The sequence below is a fragment of the Hibiscus syriacus genome, unplaced genomic scaffold (genome assembly GCF_006381635.1).
Source record: "Hibiscus syriacus cultivar Baekdansim isolate YM2019G1 unplaced genomic scaffold, ASM638163v2 tig00008145_pilon, whole genome shotgun sequence".
In the NCBI taxonomy this organism is placed as follows: Eukaryota; Viridiplantae; Streptophyta; class Magnoliopsida; order Malvales; family Malvaceae; genus Hibiscus; species Hibiscus syriacus.
In genome coordinates this window covers 1027283-1047904 of record NW_024062153.1, presented here as the reverse complement: position 1 = coordinate 1047904, position 20622 = coordinate 1027283, and the positions used below count along the sequence as shown (strand labels likewise).

At 34.4% G+C, this 20622-nt stretch overlaps 1 pseudogene; it reads right to left on the bottom strand.

Moving 5' to 3' along the window:
- Positions 1-12962: 12962 nt before the first annotated feature.
- Positions 12963-15917, bottom strand: LOC120202007 (annotated as a pseudogene).
- Between the last annotated feature and the right edge of the window lie 4705 nt (positions 15918-20622).

Below are 20622 nucleotides of genomic sequence, written 5' to 3'. Positions count from 1 at the left end.
TGAGAAGAAATTTGACTTGTCATCACTAAGAATAAGAGATTTATGAAGTTAGAAAGGATTAACAACAAAGTTGAAAGTTTAGTAAGATTCTTAATTTTAAGAATCATTATGAGATATGGAAGATAAAGATGAGTTATATAGATAGAAGTTGGTTTAAGTAATGGTAGTTGAGTTTAATGGCATGATAGGGGATTAAAATAAAAGAATTGAGTGAAGAGTTGATGATTTTCGGACTTAAAAAGTGATTTTCTGGGCAAGGGGTATCGGTACCCATTCAATAGGTACTGATAAACTCTTAAACGAAATTTACAGATTGTAATAGGGGTACCGATACCCTAGGGTGAGGTACCGATACCACCCTAAGAGAAAATAGAATTAATCTTTTCGTTTAGTCCAAGAAATAAAAGTAACACTTTCTTTAGTTCAAGAAATGAAAGATTAGAGTATATCAATTGGAATATTGATATGAATATATGTATTGTTATGTAGATATAAAACGTAATCCCGTTCCGGAACAATCAATTAATTAGGATCAAGTCAAAGCAAGCAAGGCTAAGGTGAGTGCATTTTATTTTGATATATAATTATATGGAAATTGGACTTGCGATAAGTCTATTTCCTATAATTATAGTACATGAAGTCATAAATGTAAGCATGTGAATGATATGATTTGTATGATGTATGAATTCATGAGTAAAGGCATGTGTGAATATGATTTGTATGCATTATATGTCATGTGAACATAAGAGGATAGAACATAAATTATATGATATGAGATAAGTGAAGGTATGCATATATGATATATGTATGAAATAAGATATATATGATTATATGAGATATATGAGAAAATGTACATGTGACATGTGAATTATATGGAAATGATCTACTTGTAATTGAACTACGTGACTGTGTGATTCGTATGTGTGCATGAATACATGAAAACGGGTATATGTTATTATATATGACATGAACTACATGAATATGCGATATATGATACATGTTATATGATATGAGATCGATGGTTACACATACATGTGGTATGTGATAGAAGAAAAGAAATATGTGATCATAAGAGTAATGATATGAATCATAATGATAGTGCCCATGTTATGTGATATGAGAGCTAAGGGTATAATTGGTATGCCAAGAGTCGAGGGATTACCTATGTCTTTCGGGACATATGGACAGTATTACCTATGTCTTTCAGGATATATGGACAATATTACATATGTCTTTCGGGACATATGAACAGAATTGCCTATGTCTTTCGGGACATATGGACAGTTACCTATGTTCTTAGGAACATATGGATAGGTCCTTCGGGATATTTATACGAGCTGTGGTGACAGCATATGTGTGCACAACCTCAGTGTACTCACATACCTTGAGTTCTCCATAATGTACATGGGCTTATAAAAGATATCAAAAGTGTTTGCATTATTATATGATATACTGTTATTATTGTTTACAATGACTGACATGTGTACATAGGCTAATAAAGAGATAATAACAAATAGAATATATGTGATGTATATGCTTTCGATGATATGAAATGTTATAAGAATTATATGATGATGTATGTATTGTTTGGTTAAGAATGTTAGATACAAGAGCATATGACTAAGGGATTAAGGATAGTGCTAAGAAGGTAAATGATGATATATGTGTAGGTATGTAGTGGTTCTATGATAGGAGATATGTTTTTATATGATATGATAGTATCAATTATTTATGCATTGATATGAGTAAAGTAATGTTACATGTTTTCATGCCTCACTAAGTCATCGACTTAGCATGTGATTATTTCACACGTAGGTTTGGAAAGTGAAAAAGAGAAGTAAATAGGAACAAGACATGTCAGTTCTCCTTACCGAATATCAGATCAGAAATATAGTTGAATTACATGTATTTTGTTACATAGAATTTAGTTGGCATGTAATATAAAAGATTTGAATCCAATATGCTCTGATCGAGTTTTTGTAATGTTTTAAACGTATTTATGTAAATGGTAAATGTATAGTTATGGAAGTTTAAGTATTTTGTGAGTTTTATATGTTTGGCCGAAGTTACTGTAGCAAGGGTATCGGTACACTATAACAGGGTATCGGTATCATTGTTTAATTCTATAAAATTTTAACATTCGGTACTGTTCATTACTATTCACAGTATTGTTCATACAATATAATACTGTTTATACCGTATAATACTGTTCATAAAAATGGTTTGACTTAAATTTTTTATAATGAAACATAATTTAATCGTATATTATTGTATTTTCTTTATATAAGTCTAAATGATATGTTATTTTGTAAAAGTAAAGGTTTTAAAATGTCAATGTGACAACTCAGACTCGTATCCGGGTCGGATACGGGTTGGGGTGTTACACCATGAGTAAGGTATCGATACTGTAATTGAAAATGGAATTCCAGAATGCCAAAATGGTATAGGTACTGAAGTGGGTATCGGTACCATAGAAGAGAAATCTGGTACTGTAGGAGGGGTACCAATACTATTCAATATGAAATTAAAATTAGGAGTTTTTATTCTGTCATTGTAGGTGCTAATTGGTTAATGTTATTAGAAATTCGATATTGATCTTAGACATATTGATTTGTAGATTTGGATCGAAAAAGTATCGAAAGAATTGATATAGTGTGAGATTGATAACAAGGGAAAAAAGGATTACATTTAGGAATTACGTGAGGCAAAGGTGAGTGCAACTCATTTGTTTTATATTAGATATGAGGACGGCTTGCGATAAGCCAACCTCAAAGTTTTTTATCGAAAATGGTTTATTTATTTTATGCAATTATTTTTATGATGTTTTATTTAAAATATATTTTTAAATTATTGTTTTGATTTTATTGCTATATGAAAATGTTTATATGTGAGTATGTTCCATATGAAAATGTGGTAAGTGAAAAATATGTTACGTGAAAATACCCTATGTGAATGTACTCTACGTGAATAAAATATACATGAAATAATGAAATGTTAAATAATTATATGGTTAAAGCCCAAAGTATATGTATGAGAATTATAGGTATAGTTGGCATGCCAACAGTCGAGGGTTCTACACGGTCCTATGGGACAAATCTATGTGGTCCTTCGGGACAAATCTATGTGGTCCTTCGGAACAATTCTACGTTGTCCTTCGGGACAAATTCTACGCGATCCTTTGGAACAAATTCTACATGACACTTCGGTGCAAATTATATAAGCAGTGGTGATTGTATTAGTGCACAACCTCAATATACTCAGATACCTATAGTTCTCAGTAATATGCATTGGGCTAAAATAACAAAGTAATATAAATTGAATAATGAGTAATAGTACACATTAAGTTTATAAACCGTTTTATATGGATTGAATAAGCAAATGTGTTTAAATGTTTTGTTATACTCATTATTGTCTCACTAAGTTGACGACTTAGCGTGTGATTGTTTCATACAAAGAGATTGGAAGAGCAAAGCTAGCAAAGGAAAACATACACTGAAGAAGATCAGATCAGAACAAATTGAATAGTAGATTCTTATCATTTTGTATATTTGTTGGCATGTATCACAAAGTTTTAAATTGAAATGCTCTGATCAATTTTATAAATATATTGTGTGCATTTATGTAAATTATTAAGTAATTATTTCCAATGTGTGTTTGACTTTTCAATATTAACTTTGATTTAAGGGTTTCACCACTTTAATACAAATAAAAGATTAAATTTTCAACCACTTTTCAAGAGTCAAAGATTTGAAAAGTCAATGTGACACCTCGGATTCGTATCCGGGTCGGATACGGGTTGGGGATGTAAGAGAACCTTTACCATTGAAATACATTTACTCCTCAACACTCTCTCATCTCGATCTAAAATCTAAACAGGCTCCTTTTCATAAGATAGAGCCGGCCTCAACTCAACATCCTCTAACTGAATAATGTGACTAGGGTCTAGACGATAGAGCCTCAACATTGACACGTGAAAGACATCATGAATAAGGCTGAGATGGGGAGGCAACGCGAGCTGATATGAAAATGGTCCTACTTTCTTCAGGATACGATATGGCCCAATAAATCTCGGGCTCAATTTACCTTTGCGCCCAATTCTCAGCACTTTCTTCCATGGAGATACCTTAAAAAAGACCTGATCTCCAACCTCAAACTCGATGTCTTTCCTTCTCTGGTTAGCATAAGACTTCTGCCTGTCAAATGCCTCAGGCGGTCACGGATCAACCTAAAGGTGTCCTCAGTCTCACGCACTAACTCAGGTCCCAAAGTCTTTCTATCATGTAATTCAGTTCAACAAATCGGGGTGTGACATCTACACCCATAAAGTGCTTCATATGGTGCCGTACGAATATTAGCCTGATAGATGTTATTATAGGCAAACTCAGCCAAGGGCAAAATGTTCTCCCAATTATCACGAAAGTCAATCACAATACCCCGCAACATATCCTCAAGAACCTGAATCACTCGCTCAGATTGACCATCAGTCTATGGGTGGAAAGCTGTATTGAAATTTAGTTTAGTACCTAGAGCCTCATGCAGAGTTTCCCAGAATCACGAAGTAAATCTTAGATCTCGATCAGAAATGATAGATAGTGAAACACCATGCAATCTAATGATCTCTAAGATATACAATCTAGCCAACTTGTCCAAAGAAAAATTTACCCATACCGGAATAAAATAAACCGACTTTGTAAGTCTATCGACAATCACCCAGATAGAGTCCTTTTTCATATGAGTTAAAGGTAGACCAGTAACAAAATCCATAGTAATATGTTCTCATTTCCATTCGGGAATCTTGATAGGCTGTAACAGACACGACGAATGTTGGTGTTCTGCCTTAACTTGTTGACAAGTCAAACATCTAGCCACAAAATCATAGACGTCCTTCTTCATACTGACCCAATGGTACCTCTATTAGATTTCGGTACAACTTATCTCCGCCGGGGCGTATAGCATATGCACTACTGTGAGCCTCACTGAAGACATTCTGTCTCAACTCTACATCATCATGCACACAATATCAACTTTCAAAGTATAGAATTCCATCCTAATAAAAACCATAACCTGAGGTCATTCCTTGCTCCACTTGTTCAAAGATGGGGAGCAAGGAGCTATCAAGAAACTACTTGGCCTTGATCTCCTCGCCCAAGATTGGCTTAACTTGCAATTCTGCTAACAAGATTCAATTATCATATAACTTCATCCTGGTAAACAAATACCTCAGATTAGCTATCACCTTCTGGCTCAAAGCATCCGTAATGACATTAGATTTACCTGGGTGATAATCACGTTGTCTCGGATTAAGTTCCTTCTGGTTTAGAAGATACTTCAGACTCTTGTGATCAGTAAAAATATAACACTTCTCTCCATAGAGATAGTTTCTCCAGATCTTTAAAGAAAAGATTACAACTGCTAACTCCAAATGATGGGTCGGGTAATTACACTGATGCGACCTCAGCTGACAGGACGCATAAGTGACTACCCTCCCCTCTTGCATCAGAACACAGCCAAGTCTAGAGTGTGAAGCATCACTATACACCATAAAATCCTTCTCGGGATCAGGTTGAGTAAAAACTAGAGCTTGAGTCAAGATCATCTTCAATTTCTCAAAACTCTCATATTGTGCATCACTCAGTCAAATGAAACATTCTTCCTCAACAGTTTCATCAAAGGGGGCGGCACTGATCGAAAAGCCCTCAACAAAACGTTGCTAATACAAGGCTAAGCCTAAGAAACTACGAATCTTGGAGATATTCTTAGGTCGCTTCCAACTCACAATGGCCTTAATTTTACTTGGATCGATCTGAATACCCTTTGTCCAAACAATATGCCCAAGAAACGACACATCTCGAAGCCAAAATTCACACTTGCGTAGCTTAGCATACAGACAATGCTCTCTCAGAGTGCAGATCAATATTTAAATGCTCATCATGTTCTGCCTCAATCCGAGAATAGACCAGAATATCATCAATGAAAACCACCATAAAATGATCTAAATAGGGTCAGAACACACAGTCATCAAATCCATGAAAGTTATGGGAGTATTTTTCAGACCAAAATGCATCACCAGAAACACATAATGCCCATATCTAGTACGGATGGCAGTCTTCGCAACATCCGAATCCTTTACCTTTAATTGATAGTAACTAGAACGAAGATCAATCTTTGAGAATACAATAGCTCCCCACAATTGATCGAATAAGTCATCAATCATGGGCAGTGGGTACTTATTCTTAACCGTTAACTTATTCAACATCCAATAATCAATACAAAGCCTAAGTGATCCGTCCTTCTTTTTCATGAACAATACCATAGCTCCCCAGGGTGAAGTACTATGCCTGATAAAACCTCGATCAAGTAATTCCTGCAATTGGATCTTCAACTCCTTAAGTTCCTTTGGGGCCATACAATATAGTTCCATAGAAATAGGTGCAAAATCGGGATAAGTTTCAATCTCAAACTCTACCTCTCTATCTAGCGTTAACCCTGGCAACTCCTCAGAGAAGACATCGGGAAACTTGCTAAATGTACGAATCTCCTCAATCTTGGACAAGGAGCCTTTAGTATTCAAGATACAAGCAATAAAAGTCTCATATCCTTTCTGAATCATTCGATCGAGAACCAAAGATGATAATATATTAGAAAGATAGCCTCGACGCTCCCCAACTAGCACAAAAGACCAACTATTAGAAGTCTCAGAGTAGCTCTCTTGTACTCGTAATCCAGATTGACCAGATGTTCATTCAATCAATCTATTCCCAGAATTAGGTCGAACTCCTCTTAATAAGGTAGTCGAGGAAAATTTCACCTTGAATCTTCAGAGGCCAGCGTCGAAATACCTTATTCACAACCACTGACTGTCATACTGGAGTCATTATAGTAACAAAACTCTCGGTGTCCTCTATCAAATTTTTAAGGTCTCGGGATACCGAACTCGAAACGTAGGAGTGGGTGGAGCCATTTTCTAGAAATGAAAAGTATGGAACATAATAAATAGTAAATGTACCTACGATAACCTCTGGATCGTCTCTATCATCCCGATGTCTGGTGGCATACACCAGAGCTGGTTATCTGGCCTCTGGTACTGTTGACCTTCTGCTTTGTTGGGACCGGGCTCTACTGTCTACCCTGGACACTGTTCTGAGAGTCTTTCTCTGGCTATGACCTCTAGATGGGGTCTGAACTAAAGCATGAGAACGTGCAGGAGTCTGGGTAGTTGCCTTCTCTGTCGAAGCTAGCTGTGGACAATCCCTCTAGAAATGACCACTGAATCCACAATGGAAGCAAGCACCCATCTTTTCACAACACTCTCCTCCGTGTTGATTTCTATAGAAGTCACAAATGGGCACCTGGGGTAGACTCAATGAACTATCATGACTAATAGCTGGGGGTGGAGGTACTATAGGCCTGGAATTGGTATTACTCCTATGAGGGGCCAAAGTACGAGTCCTCTTCTCATGACGTGCTGAAGACTCGGTCGGGCCAGAAGATCTCCTAGGTCATTCTCGGCCTACTCGATCTCTGATTGGAGACAAGGCCTCCACCTCATCAGCATCTTTCGCTCTACCCACCAAAACATCAAAAATCTTATCCTGATGGGTCACAACCTGCCTACGTAACTCATATCTGAGTCATAAGGAAAACTTGCAGCATCTGTCTCTCTCAGTGGGAACCAAGCTAGCACCATACTTCAACAGCTTTAAGAATTCCATCTCATACTCAGAGAATTACATATCTCCTTGGACCAAGTCCTAGAACAATTGTCGCCTCTCAGTCAAATAACGCTCTCAAAGGAAACACTTTCTGAAGTGCTCTTTGAAGAAATCCCACATCAGACGATCAGCTAGAACACTACTCAGAACCGACTCCCACCAGGTGTGGGCATTTTCGTTTAACATCGAAACATCTCCAAGATACCTCTTTGATGGATCCAAACCCAGTTAATCTTACGTTTCTTTGTATCACATAGCCACTCTTCAGCTTCTGTAGGAGCTCTTCCAGTCAAACCTCTAAAAGTCTTGACCCTATTGATAATCAGGGTTTAAGTAATAGAGACTTCAGGTACAACACCAGTAGCTCTGACCACACCCTAAATTAGCTATAGAAACTCTCTACCAAGATTCTCATCTAACACCACTCTCGTAGGCGCAGCACTAGCAGCTGGTGCTCCCCTGACCAGTGTTGTCATATCATTCCAAGAGCATACGATGAATTTATATTAAAATCATATACGGGGTCCGTAAACCTAGCAGACTGACCTTACCCGCGGCCAGGCCGACGACCTCGTGTGAAACTCATAGAGAAGGATCTCAGAGCTCACTACATAAGAGTTTAAACTTAGGGTCAATTAGGCACTCGGAGTACCGAACACAGTTAAACTTGTAAAAACAGGTGATATGACCTTATATGAAGTTGTAAAACATTTTCAAAATAGTATTTTTATTAATTTAGGACTCATTCACACTCCATGGTTTAAAAACCAAAAGTACTGATACTAATTAAATGTAACCTACTAGACCCAGCCTATATCTTACAACTAGATCTAGCAGATTACAATAAAATTTCCAAAAATATTTTCAATAATTTAAAACCGTATTATAAACAATATCAAGAACACATAGTTAAAAATGATAAAAATTTCATCTAGTAAATATCAATTCGTCGGTGACTGAATAAAATAAAATACATCACAATCCGTATCGTAGTGAAAATCATAAGCATAAGTATTTCAAAATAAGGGCTCATGTCACCGTAAATAAAGCAGTTCAAAAGATATAAACAATACAACAAAAAGTTCTGCAAGAATGTGTCGATCCTCCAAGTGCCTCGTTCGGAGTGCCTATCCAAAAGTATCTGAAAGGTGGAAAATAGTTTGAAAAGGTATCATAAAAAGTCATAATTAAGTTATCATAAAAAGTCATCGATAAGTTGAATTTAAAACTCATAATTACCCTTCTGTCGTACACCAAAATGCAGTTCCCTCATAACTAGATCTATAAGGGCTACCTTATACCCATTGGGTATAAGAACCATCCTAAAGGAGTACCTCGGGGCCTCAGAGCCTACCCAAGAAAGTTCTCGGGGCCTCATAGCCTACCAAGGTTCACCTTAGGTCTGTAAGGTATTACCAGCTTGATCAGAGTTGAACCTCCATACTCTAGTATCCTACCCAAAACAATATCTCAATAAAACAGTTCACATAGTAAGCAGAAATTCCCATGAATGCATAATCAGGATAATCATATTTCTAGTGTTAACAAGTAACAAGATAACAAATATCAAACAGTCATAGTTCATAAACAATAGTCCAGTAAATCAGTAATTTCTGAAAATCACATTTTAAAGCAAGTAAAACAATTATATGACACATAAGGAACACACCTCACAAAATGGGGTCGATCATGAAGTCTACTAAGCACCTAATTCACCACTCTCTGTAGCAGTGCTCGAACCTAATTCATAAATTACTAAGTTAATATCGAAGCAAGATTTTAATCTAGGTATTCATAAGGTTCATGGGTCACACGAGTAACCACTGGCTCATGGGGTCGGACTGATCGAGAGGATTTAGGCCAAGCTGTCGAATAATCAGGAGAGTCTCGTGTATATTTAAATAACAATATCTGATCAGTCTCTAACCTTAATTTAATTATTCGTAATAAAACACTTAAGTACATATGTATACTCAAGTTTGATGATTAATTTAGAGGCTTTCGGGTTTGAATTTGGCAAAACAGAATTCAGATTCGGACTCAGGACGTCGAAAAACATTAAATATGAATTTTCAGAAAATTTGACTTTTTGGTCAAAGTTAAAGTCAACGGTTAACTCTGGTCAAAGTCAACGATCAGGTCAATGGTCTGTCAAAGTCAATAGGTTGACTCTATCCGAGTTCACTTTGTGAGTTGACTCAGCGAGTTGACCAGTTCGGTCTGACTCGACCAGTTCCAGAAGACTCCTGGACCGGCAGGAGGTCCCCACGTGCACTGTCAGCACGTGTCGGCACGTGCTGCAGCGAGGGGACTTATTTTGACCGGTCGATCTTCCTTGAATCATTTACACAATCCAATTAATCATATTTCAACCCAAAATTGATAAAAACAAAGCCAACATATTCTGAAACACCACCGAGACTTACCTAAAAGGGTTAGTATAAAAACGGCGATGACACGATGGCTCATCAGTTGGGTTTCGATTTCCCAGCAACAGCGAGTAGAGCTACGATGGCGGTGAAGTGAAAGGACGATGGTGGTTGCCAGATTTTACAATTAACTGAGGCGACGAGAGGGGTTTCTCTGGCGAAGCTTCTTTGACTTTTTCGTGAAGATTGGCGGCCGATTTCGGTGAGGGGTATGGGTTTTTGGTCGCTTGATGGGGACAAGTTGGATGGAGGTAGAGTGCCTATTATGGAGGTTGGACGATGGGGAATCGAGGTATAGAGGGCGAAGACACTAGGGATTTTGAGGGGTTTCATTTGGGAATTTTAGGGTTTAATTTGGGGTATATTCCGACTTACAACAAATAAAATATATTTAATATAAATATCACCAACATTACCCTAGCTTAAACGGTTAGGGCATGGGCGACCTTAACCTGAGGATCAGGTGCTCGAAGCCCGCGACTAACAACTCCTTTATATTATTTTTTTCACCACCAACAAAAAATGAGGAAATTCAGGGTTAAATCCCTGAACTTCCTATATATGTTAAAACGGACTGCAAGTTTCAAAATCTTACAATTTGGTCCCTTTACTAAAATTGATTTATAAATTTAAATTTGTAAAATTTTAAATATATGTTTCTAAAGTTAAATAAATAATTAAAAATAGAACATCGATAATAATGAAGTAGTTTGAAATCTTTAACTTACCTTTTCGTAGCAGTCGTAACTCGATTTGCATCACTTATAATCAATTTGCAACAGTCGTAACTCAATTTATAATAGTTATAACTCAATTTATAATAGTTATAACTCAATTTGCAGCACCTTAATTCATTTTGCAGCTCTCAATTTGCAAGTTGAAAATGTCGGTATAAATAATTAGGATGATAATTGTTATATATATATATATAACAAATCAAGAAAGAAAATAAAAATAAAAAGAACGAGTCTCCTAAATTAATTTGAAATAGAATTGGTTTAAAGAAAATATTGTTAATTATAAAATCAACCTTCAATTTTTACTAGGATTTGTTGTGCGATCTTTAAAAATTATATTTATAATTTAATAACGATTAACCATCGGTTAACCATTTTATCAAAATCTATAATCATAATTGTAATCATTAACCTTTAATTTTAACAGTTTGATTAACCGAAACCATTTAATCTTAACAATTCGGTTAATTAACCTGTAAAATGTGACATTACACCGGTTAACGATTACGGTTAACAGTTACAGATTAATTTGCACACTCGTAGTCTAATCTCCCATCTTGTCTTATAGTTTTTATTGGTAACACACTTAAAAATTCTAATCAAGTAAATTTAAATCAAAAGAAAAAGAAAAAAGACAAAATAAACAATGTCTTCGATTTTAATGGACCTCTAATATTTAGAGTTTCGATTTGAAAATCACAATAGTAGAAAGGCCGCTGTTAGAGTACCATATTTTTATTTAGCATAAATTACACGCTTATTTACTCAATTTTATTCTCTTTTTTATTTTATTTATTGTACTTTTAATTTTTTTAATTTAACCATTAAACTTCATACATTGAATTTTTAATCATTCTACTGTTAATCTTCCAAGGCACCGTTAACTTTCGAACGATCTTATGAGGTGGATTAAATAAATATTATTTTAATCATTAAAAAATAGTAAAAAAATAAAATATCCAAAATAATATTATCCAACTTCAATTCCCCAAATAAAAAATTTTCCAATCCCACGACCAAATTTTACCGCCACACTCCGATAGCCTTCTGACGAGGGCTAACCACGTCAGTAACCACCACTTAACGGTGACTATAATTATCCCGACAGCAGACAAACGACTATGGCATTTCCATGGTAACGATAACCATTAACCTTTAATCCTCCAAACCATTCTCCACTTCCTCAAAACCAAACTCTGCCACCACTCCACTTTCACCCATTACAATTTTCAACTATTCTCTTGGGCTCCCAACGTAATCGAAGAATAAAAAATAAAGTATTTAGTATTATATTCATGAATTTTGTACAAAACATGTGATTTACGTTGGAATTTAAGATTTTTCGTGAATGTAAAGTGCCTCCGAAGTTTTTAAATTCATCGACAAAAGTGTAGATAATAGTTTCTCTCTCTTCCCTAATTGTCTCTTTTATTTTCCACGCCAACTTAACTTGAACTGTGGAAATCAAACATGGCAACCACAGAACAACGTTAGCTTTGGCAATATTTGTTTCCGCCCCCGCTCTATCGTGATTCTCAATTGCATTTGCTAAACCTAAAGTTAAATCTCTAATATCTGAATTTTACCTTTAATTTTCTGTAATAAATGAAAGAAAAAAAAAGGAACTATTAGTAGTGGTGGATTCATACATATTTTTTAAGATGAGCACATGTATATTAACTATGTAAAATTTGTGTACAAGGTAAACATAAATAGATTTTTAAATAAACACAATCAATAGAGTAAATAACATAAAAAATTAATTTTGAAGTGAACAAGTCGTAAATCCGTTGTTAGATTCAATTTCGGAACATTAACATGTTAATCAATGTGGAAGAAAACATTGAACATCTAAAGTATAACAATATATGACACAATTAGCGATAACCTTGATTTTGACATATATTTTTAAAATGGGCATTATTTAGTGTGGCCGTTTCTTCACCATCTCTGTAGAGCTGGCGAGGATAAAATGTAGGGATTGCTTTAGATGCAAAAAAAATGAAAATTTTGGATGGATAAACATGGACTTTACTTCATAAAACCCTCGAGAGAGTTAAATTACATCCAAATAAGAAGGCTGAACTTCTCTGCCTTGCTTGGTTTTCTATAACATAAAGAAAACGTATAAAAATTCCATTTCTTTCATACATAATTATGGTAAAATCTAGGTAATAGGTGAAGAACACATCCCTCTGCCCTTCATTACATGCCTCCTTAACCCAGGAATATGCTCATTCTTTATATAATCTTTCCATTCTATGCTTTCCACATCAAATCCAAAGCTCATCTTCTCTTCTTCAGACATCTTCTCCATTAGTCTCATGGTGTTGCTGTTGTCGAACCTAACAGTTGTTGCTGTGTTTCTCTTCTATGTCAGTTGACATGATTTCATGGCCATATGCAAACGTGCAATCCATGGCTGGACTGAGATTTAATGCAAATTATTTGCTTACCTTCCTCCGTAGAATGTGTACCGTTCGTTTATGTTGGCCAAGTACTTCGCCTGCTCCACCAATTTCCTGCATACTGCTTCGAGCTTCTGTGACAGCTTTCCACTCCAAGACGCTGTGAATCCAGTTCTGTGCATGGCGTCTCACCAGAGGTGGGCCAAGAAATCATCCATGGAACTAAACAGCTTCATCAACGGGACGTGGATCGGGGTGCCTTCGAGTCGTGAAAAGGCCACGAGTTGTAGTGATCATGGAGCATCCTGGCTAGATCTTGGAAAACCAGTGGATTTACAGCTGATGATGCAATGTGGTAGATGTTAATATCTGGTTTTGGGGTCATCCCATGTCTTGCAATAGCTGCCAAGTTTGCATTCACAACCATATCGGCCGGAACCTACAACGTTTTACCTTTGTTTTAATTCATCAAACACAATAGTATCAGAAATGATGAATGAATTAGAGACAGCAAGAACTTACAACAACAAGAACGCCAATGGGATCAATAAGGAAACCTGTTAGCTGCCCTTTCCCATAGCATAAAACTATAGGATCCATCATCCTATATAGAAACAAAAGGCTAGTCTCATCTTTTCTTCGAAACCTTTGCGTTATATATATATGTGAACTTAAACAAGAGATACCTATTTCCTTCCATCCATCCAGGAAATGGTTCTCTGCAGGTGTTCTCGATGACACTCGGTCGGATTATCACCACCTGTATTTCACTTCTCATGTTATTGATCATCATTTCTCCCATAGCCTTTGTGAACACATACGTGTCTTGCCATCCGTGTTTTCTAGCCCTAATCGTGTGTTAATCATCAATTCGAATCGTAAACAAAACAGAAAAGTTGCATCAATCATAGAGGAACAGATAAGAAATGATTTGTACACTACTGTTTCTAAGTCGTGAGTAAGATTCTAAATGTTCATAACACATTCTGCACCTTTCTAAACCCAATTCTTTCATTTTCTGAGCCGCTTCATTTTCATGACAACCTTCCTTGGTATCTCAAGCCAATTCGAACTCTTCCTCGATATCTAACTCGGGTACCGATCTCTGTGTGGTTTCCGAAATCAAATTTTCCCTTGCAATGCAATCTCCCATGTGAAATGCCTTTTCCATAACTCTTGTCTTTGGCCATTAACATATGCTGCACATAAAAACATTATGTTTATATATCCATGAGATTTCTATGTATTGATTTTGGTTACTTGCCTGTTGAAACTTGCAAAAAGAGTTAATTTTCCTGCACTTCTTGGCAAAACCAATGAGATGGCATACTCCTCTTGTATTTATATCCATGGCAACATCATATCTGCAATTCAACAACATCTGCAATTTTCAATTAAATTTCACAATGATCTTGATCTCAACAGTTAACAATCTTAAAGAACGGATACGAAAAGAAGAAGAAAAGATTAAAACCTTTCATCAAAAGTTGTATTAGCTGCATGATTCACGATATTTCGCAGTCGAATCAGAAACATCAGCATCCAATCCAAGATCAGATTCACAAACATTTCCTACCACAGGGACAAGTTTACTCAACATTGAAACTTGGGTAACTATTCCCATATGTTTGTTGTAGACACTTGAAAAGCTCAGCATTTATGATCTAAACACACAGAAAGAAGAAGCAAAAAGAAACTAAAATTTGATTCAATAGCAGGAAGAAAAATCATTCAAACTTGCGATAATCAAGCAATAAAAAAGACAGAATCATATACATAACATACTTCAGTTTTCAATCTGTCCATTGCTTCTTCTTTGCTTTTAGCCTTCACCAACACAAATATGTTCCCAACATCGGGCACGGCTCGTAAAATCTTCTCAATAAGAACTGCAAATTATTAATATAAGAAAATTATCGAAAATTATTATATAGCATATACTTTCTTGGTGAGTCAAAAAACCTATTGGAAACAATGTATACAACAACTTAGAAATATTTTTAACATATTTGTACTGGACATAGACATATCTATTCTAGGCCTGGACCAATAGAAAATTATAATTCGGGTACGTAGTTCGAATCTCGAGCCCGAAGGAACCAAACATACCTTTGGCAAGAAAACCGGTTGAGCCAGTAATGAAAAACTCCTTCCCTCTAAGAAACTTAACAATGCCAATGCCCTCTTGGAACTCCACCAAGCCAGTTGTTCCTCCATAAGGCACCAAATCTTTAACTGCAATATCTGCCTGAGTATTTGGATTCGGATTAGGCGACATTATTAAACTCCCGGCATCCATAACCGCCGCACCACAATCAGCACCTTTAACGATTCTCGACGTTTGTCTCACAGCCGAAGACTCCCCTCTGCAATGCGCGAGATTACAGTCGGTGGTGGTGGTGCTGTGGTTCAAGGAGTGACGTTTATTGAAAAGTTTGTTTGGTGAAACAGAGAAACAATTGAGGAACAAGGCCCCCATCAAGAAAAAGGAGAAGTTGAGAGGAAAGAAAAGTATGAACCAACAAATCAAACCATTTTTGTTTAGTTCAAAAGAAAATGGTTGGCTTAACAACTTTACACTAGTAAAATAACCCTGCCCTATAATATAAGAAACAACAACAAATTATTTGAAAAATAGTGGGGTCTGGGATCATAAAATTGAGAGACGTCATAAAAGAGAAAGCAGAATGAGGTGAATTTAAGGGAAGAATGATATGAGAATAGGTATAGTTTAAAGTTAAATTTCATGCAAAGGCTCACTTAAAGCCATTTCTTTGAAATAAATTCATGCTTCCTTCAATTTAGTTCTCGAGTTCGACTGGAGTTGAAATTTCGAAATTTCGAATTACTCAAAAAAAATTTAAAAAAATTGACTAGGTATTTTGATTGTTTTATGATTTAGTCCATGATTTTATTATTCTTCAATTCCTCCATCATTTTTAGTCTATTTTTTTACTAAATTTGAACCACATGCTCTAAACCATCGTAGAATACATACGTACTTTCAATTCCGCTTTTTATAACAATTTTTCTATTTTTCTATTTAGTCCCTCAATTTTTCATAATTTCATTATTTATTCAATTCATCATTTATTTTAAATCCCTTTTTTTTACAAAATTTAAACCACATGCTCATATACCACAATAGAATGCCTATATAACTTCAATTCTTAATTTTTTTTTACTAAAAACGTACTCTCTTTTTTATTTACTCCCTTAACTTTGCATTTTACTCAATTTAGTCTTTTAACTACAATTATTTGCAAATTATTTCTTCCAATCAATTTCTTGACTCCTTTATAATCTCATCAATATTTTACCCTCAAAATATTTTCTTTAAAATATAATATTATGAATATATTTATAATTTTAGATTGTATTTGATATATTAAATAACATTATAATGTGAAAAGAATATAATATATATATATATATATATATATATATATTATGGTTAGAGAAAATCAAAAAAATTAGAACAAATCATTGTCATAATACTATGAATAATTACAATAAAATTAGTATAGAAACTCGAATAACTCGACTCGAATTTCTTTAACTTGAATAAACTTGAAAAATTTCAAGTTAAATTCGAGTTGTAAAATACGACTCATCAAAACGAATAACTCAAAATTTTTTTACTCTAATCGATTTAATCGAATTTTCACCCCTAATTAGATGTTTATTATATTTGTTTGATTTATTTAACGAGATATAAGAATATAATAAACATATATTTTTTAACAATTTAAACTTTCAATAATAGACTAAAATGTTTGCATAAAAAATTACGAAATTATTTTTATTATCTTATCTATATTTATCAAAATATTTATATTTAACGTATTATTAATATGATTTATATATTAAAAAATATTTAAAAAAATATATAAAAGTAAATACTTGTATTTACTTTTATCATCGTGATATGATAAGACTTTAAGTTAATTTTTTTAAATGGTTAAAAATAAATGTTTAAATTATTAAAAAAATGAGTTGGAAATTCACCCTTAGATGATGGTAAAGCTTTCAAGCAAGTATCAATAATGATGTTGTTTCTTTATCATTGAAAACTTTAAAGTAAGATAATTCCAGCATTTTGAATTTTAACACGTTTATTATTCAATCAAATCCGAGTGTATTTCAGTAATTTATGACAACTTCGTTATCATAAACTTGTAAGTCAGACTTTCATATAAAAAAAAATAAAGCTAAAACTAGAATAAAATTTATATTATCTTAATCAAATTTATATATAAACTAGATATTTTAGAAAATATGTTTAGAAAACAATATTAGAGATACAATATTAACAAAAACACATTAAATATAAAATAACTATCTAAATATACATAATACTATTTAAATATTAAACTAATTAAAAATAATAAATAATAAATAAATTTACACCAAATAATTAATCATCTAGTTAAAAAATATAAATAAATTGACTAATACGAAGAATACTCATCATTTTAAGGATATTTTTTTCGAGAATCTAAATCGACAAATAATTAAGAAATCGGTGGTAATAAGATTTTCAAAATCTTGCAAAAATACTTTATTATTAGTAATATTCTTTTTTTATCGATGAAAACAAGGATAAACTAAATATGGTATGTGAAACTATAAAAACTTACTAAATCGGTTGATAATCATTTTGTGAACCAAACACACTCCATAATGATCTGAATTTTCACCTAGGACATTTATGGATCGAGTAGAGAGCATAAGTAAACTCGTTAAATCGAGTATTGTTGGGTTTGAAACGATCAACCGAATAACATCAAGAGGGGTGAATTGGCCTTTTAAGAAATTTGTGGAAGCAATCAAAAAATAAAACTTTTTGCACAATGATTTAGAGTGATTCAACTTTCTAAGTCAAAGTCTACATCCACTATCTTAATATCCACACTAAGGATTTCTCAAATCCACTAGATTTGCTTACCTTTAAGGACAATGTGTAACCTTACAAGCACTTCATGGTTTATACCCCAAAACCCTGAATACAAACTCTCCCAAGAGTAAATACAAATTAAGCAAACAAAAGAAAACCTCACAAAGGCAAATTAGATTGCAACAATTAAGCACTCACCCAATACACAATTGAGCAAAAATAAACAATATATAGCTCACAAGTGTGTTTACAATGAAAAGATTGAAAAGTAAGCACAAAACACTTCTTTGATGTTGGTGGGTTGGTTCAATATGATTCTTGTTGGTCTAGGGAAGCTTTGACCTTCAATTTATATATTCTCCATTAATTCTAGCCATTTATAGCCGTTGGAGATCACTATAGTCATTACCTAGAACCAAAAACAACATTTAATGCACAAGGGGTTGATCACATGGTGAAAGGGGTCGATCAATTTTTTCAAATAATTCAACTGTTACATGAAAGGGATCGATCCTTTTCATCAAGGGATCAATCTTTTTGGTGAAGGGATCAATCTTTTTGGTGAAGGGATCGATCAATTTGGTAAAGGGATCGATCCCAAACATATTGGAATCCAATGGATCAATCATTTTGCTAAAAGATCGATCCTTTGAGCCAGAAAAGCTTGAAAACTCGACTTTAAAGCGCGAAAACGGATGAGTATGTTTTTGAAAATGTTCGACTAAGTTGGAAAACATTTAAAACATATTTTTCAAGTTAATTTGGACTTTGAATTATTTTTTATAAACTTTTGATAAATTCAATTAAGTCCAAAATCAATTTTGCAATTTATTGCTATATCAAAATCTTAATTCAACAATCTCCCCTTTTTGATATAATAAAAATCTTTGAAAATGCCCCTTTAATTCATAATAAAAGGATTTATGAATTAAAACAAATTTTAAGCTTCAATTTTAATTTGAAAAATCATTTTTTATTTTACACTTAGTTCTCTCCCTTTTTTATATAAAAAATAATTCACAATGTTAGTACAATATAACAAGGAGATAAAGTAATTAAAATAAGCTAGAATCGAGAATAAACATATTAAGGTACCAAAAGCATGAATATCTCAAAATATCATATGTATATAAGTTCAAATATCGAATATAAAAATCAACCAAATATCAAATCAACATAGGTTCATAATGTCAAACATCCAAAGTCAAATATTCAAATGTAGCAAAGTCTAATAATCCAATAATGAAAATGAAATGATATGCATGCATGATCTAAGATGACGATGAAAGAGGGGATGCAAAACCATCAAGCTGACGCTAGATCACTCAAATCTCTTCGATCATACAAGCCTCAAAAGCATCCTGATGACACTTGATCGCATCAAAGTGGGGGTTGACATGGGCTCAAAGATAATCAAAAGAATGAAGCATCATCTCCTCAAAATCTTGAAAGAAATTCGCGGGAGGTGCCAGGTCTACATAAGCCGCTCTCTCGGGCTCCTCGCCAGCGTTGTCACCATGTGTATCATCCATAGACTCATCTTCATCATGGTCATCATCCATATGCTATCTGTGATGACTATGGAACCAAAGCATGGATCCCTTAGGAAGGGAACGTGTTGGGCTCGTAAGATATGTCAATATCAAGAAGCTCGAACAAGTGACTAAGATACATTCCATATACAAGGTTCGGTCGAGCCTTCGATTTGATGACACTCACAACATCGTTGAAGATCATACTAACAAGGTGAAGTTTGTGACTATTTTAAATGCAAAACATCCACCAATAGTCGTTCTCGCGAACGGTAGAGAATTTTGTGCCACGAGCACGGATATAATGAGAGACAATGAGATGGAGCAAACGATCATTAAGGGAGAAAAGGGTGGATCTATTGTTTAGAAGGCGTATCTCGGGAGGAAAATGGCCTTTTTCATTGGCATCACCAGTAAGAGGAAGGTCAAAGGATTGGAAGATGAAGTCAACGGTAAGGGTGATGGTCTGACCCATAAGATATGAGACAATGGTATGATAGGTGGTGCCATCATGAGAAGCGAATGACACACGAGCATTCGAGTAAAAATCTCAAACCAAAGAGTGAAAAGTAGGACCATGAAAGTTGAGAAACGTGAAAAGTTTCATATCCTTTAAATTTTGCTCGTAAGAAAACCCCAAATTATTAAAAAAAATCAAAATCAAATTTTTAGGTTCTTTAATAGGTCGATATGCAAGAAACGAATCAAAAATGCTCACGAGCTTTGGAGTTTCGAAAACATTAGTCAATCTAAGAATCAATTTGAGTGTTGCTCGTAAATTGTCCCTTTGAAGCCATTGATTTTCTTTTTGGCATTTTGAACGAAGTTTGTGAAAAATATGAATTTAGGCCAAAATAGATGTTTAAAGGATATTAAAAGATAATTTAGGAAGAACTAAAACAACCTT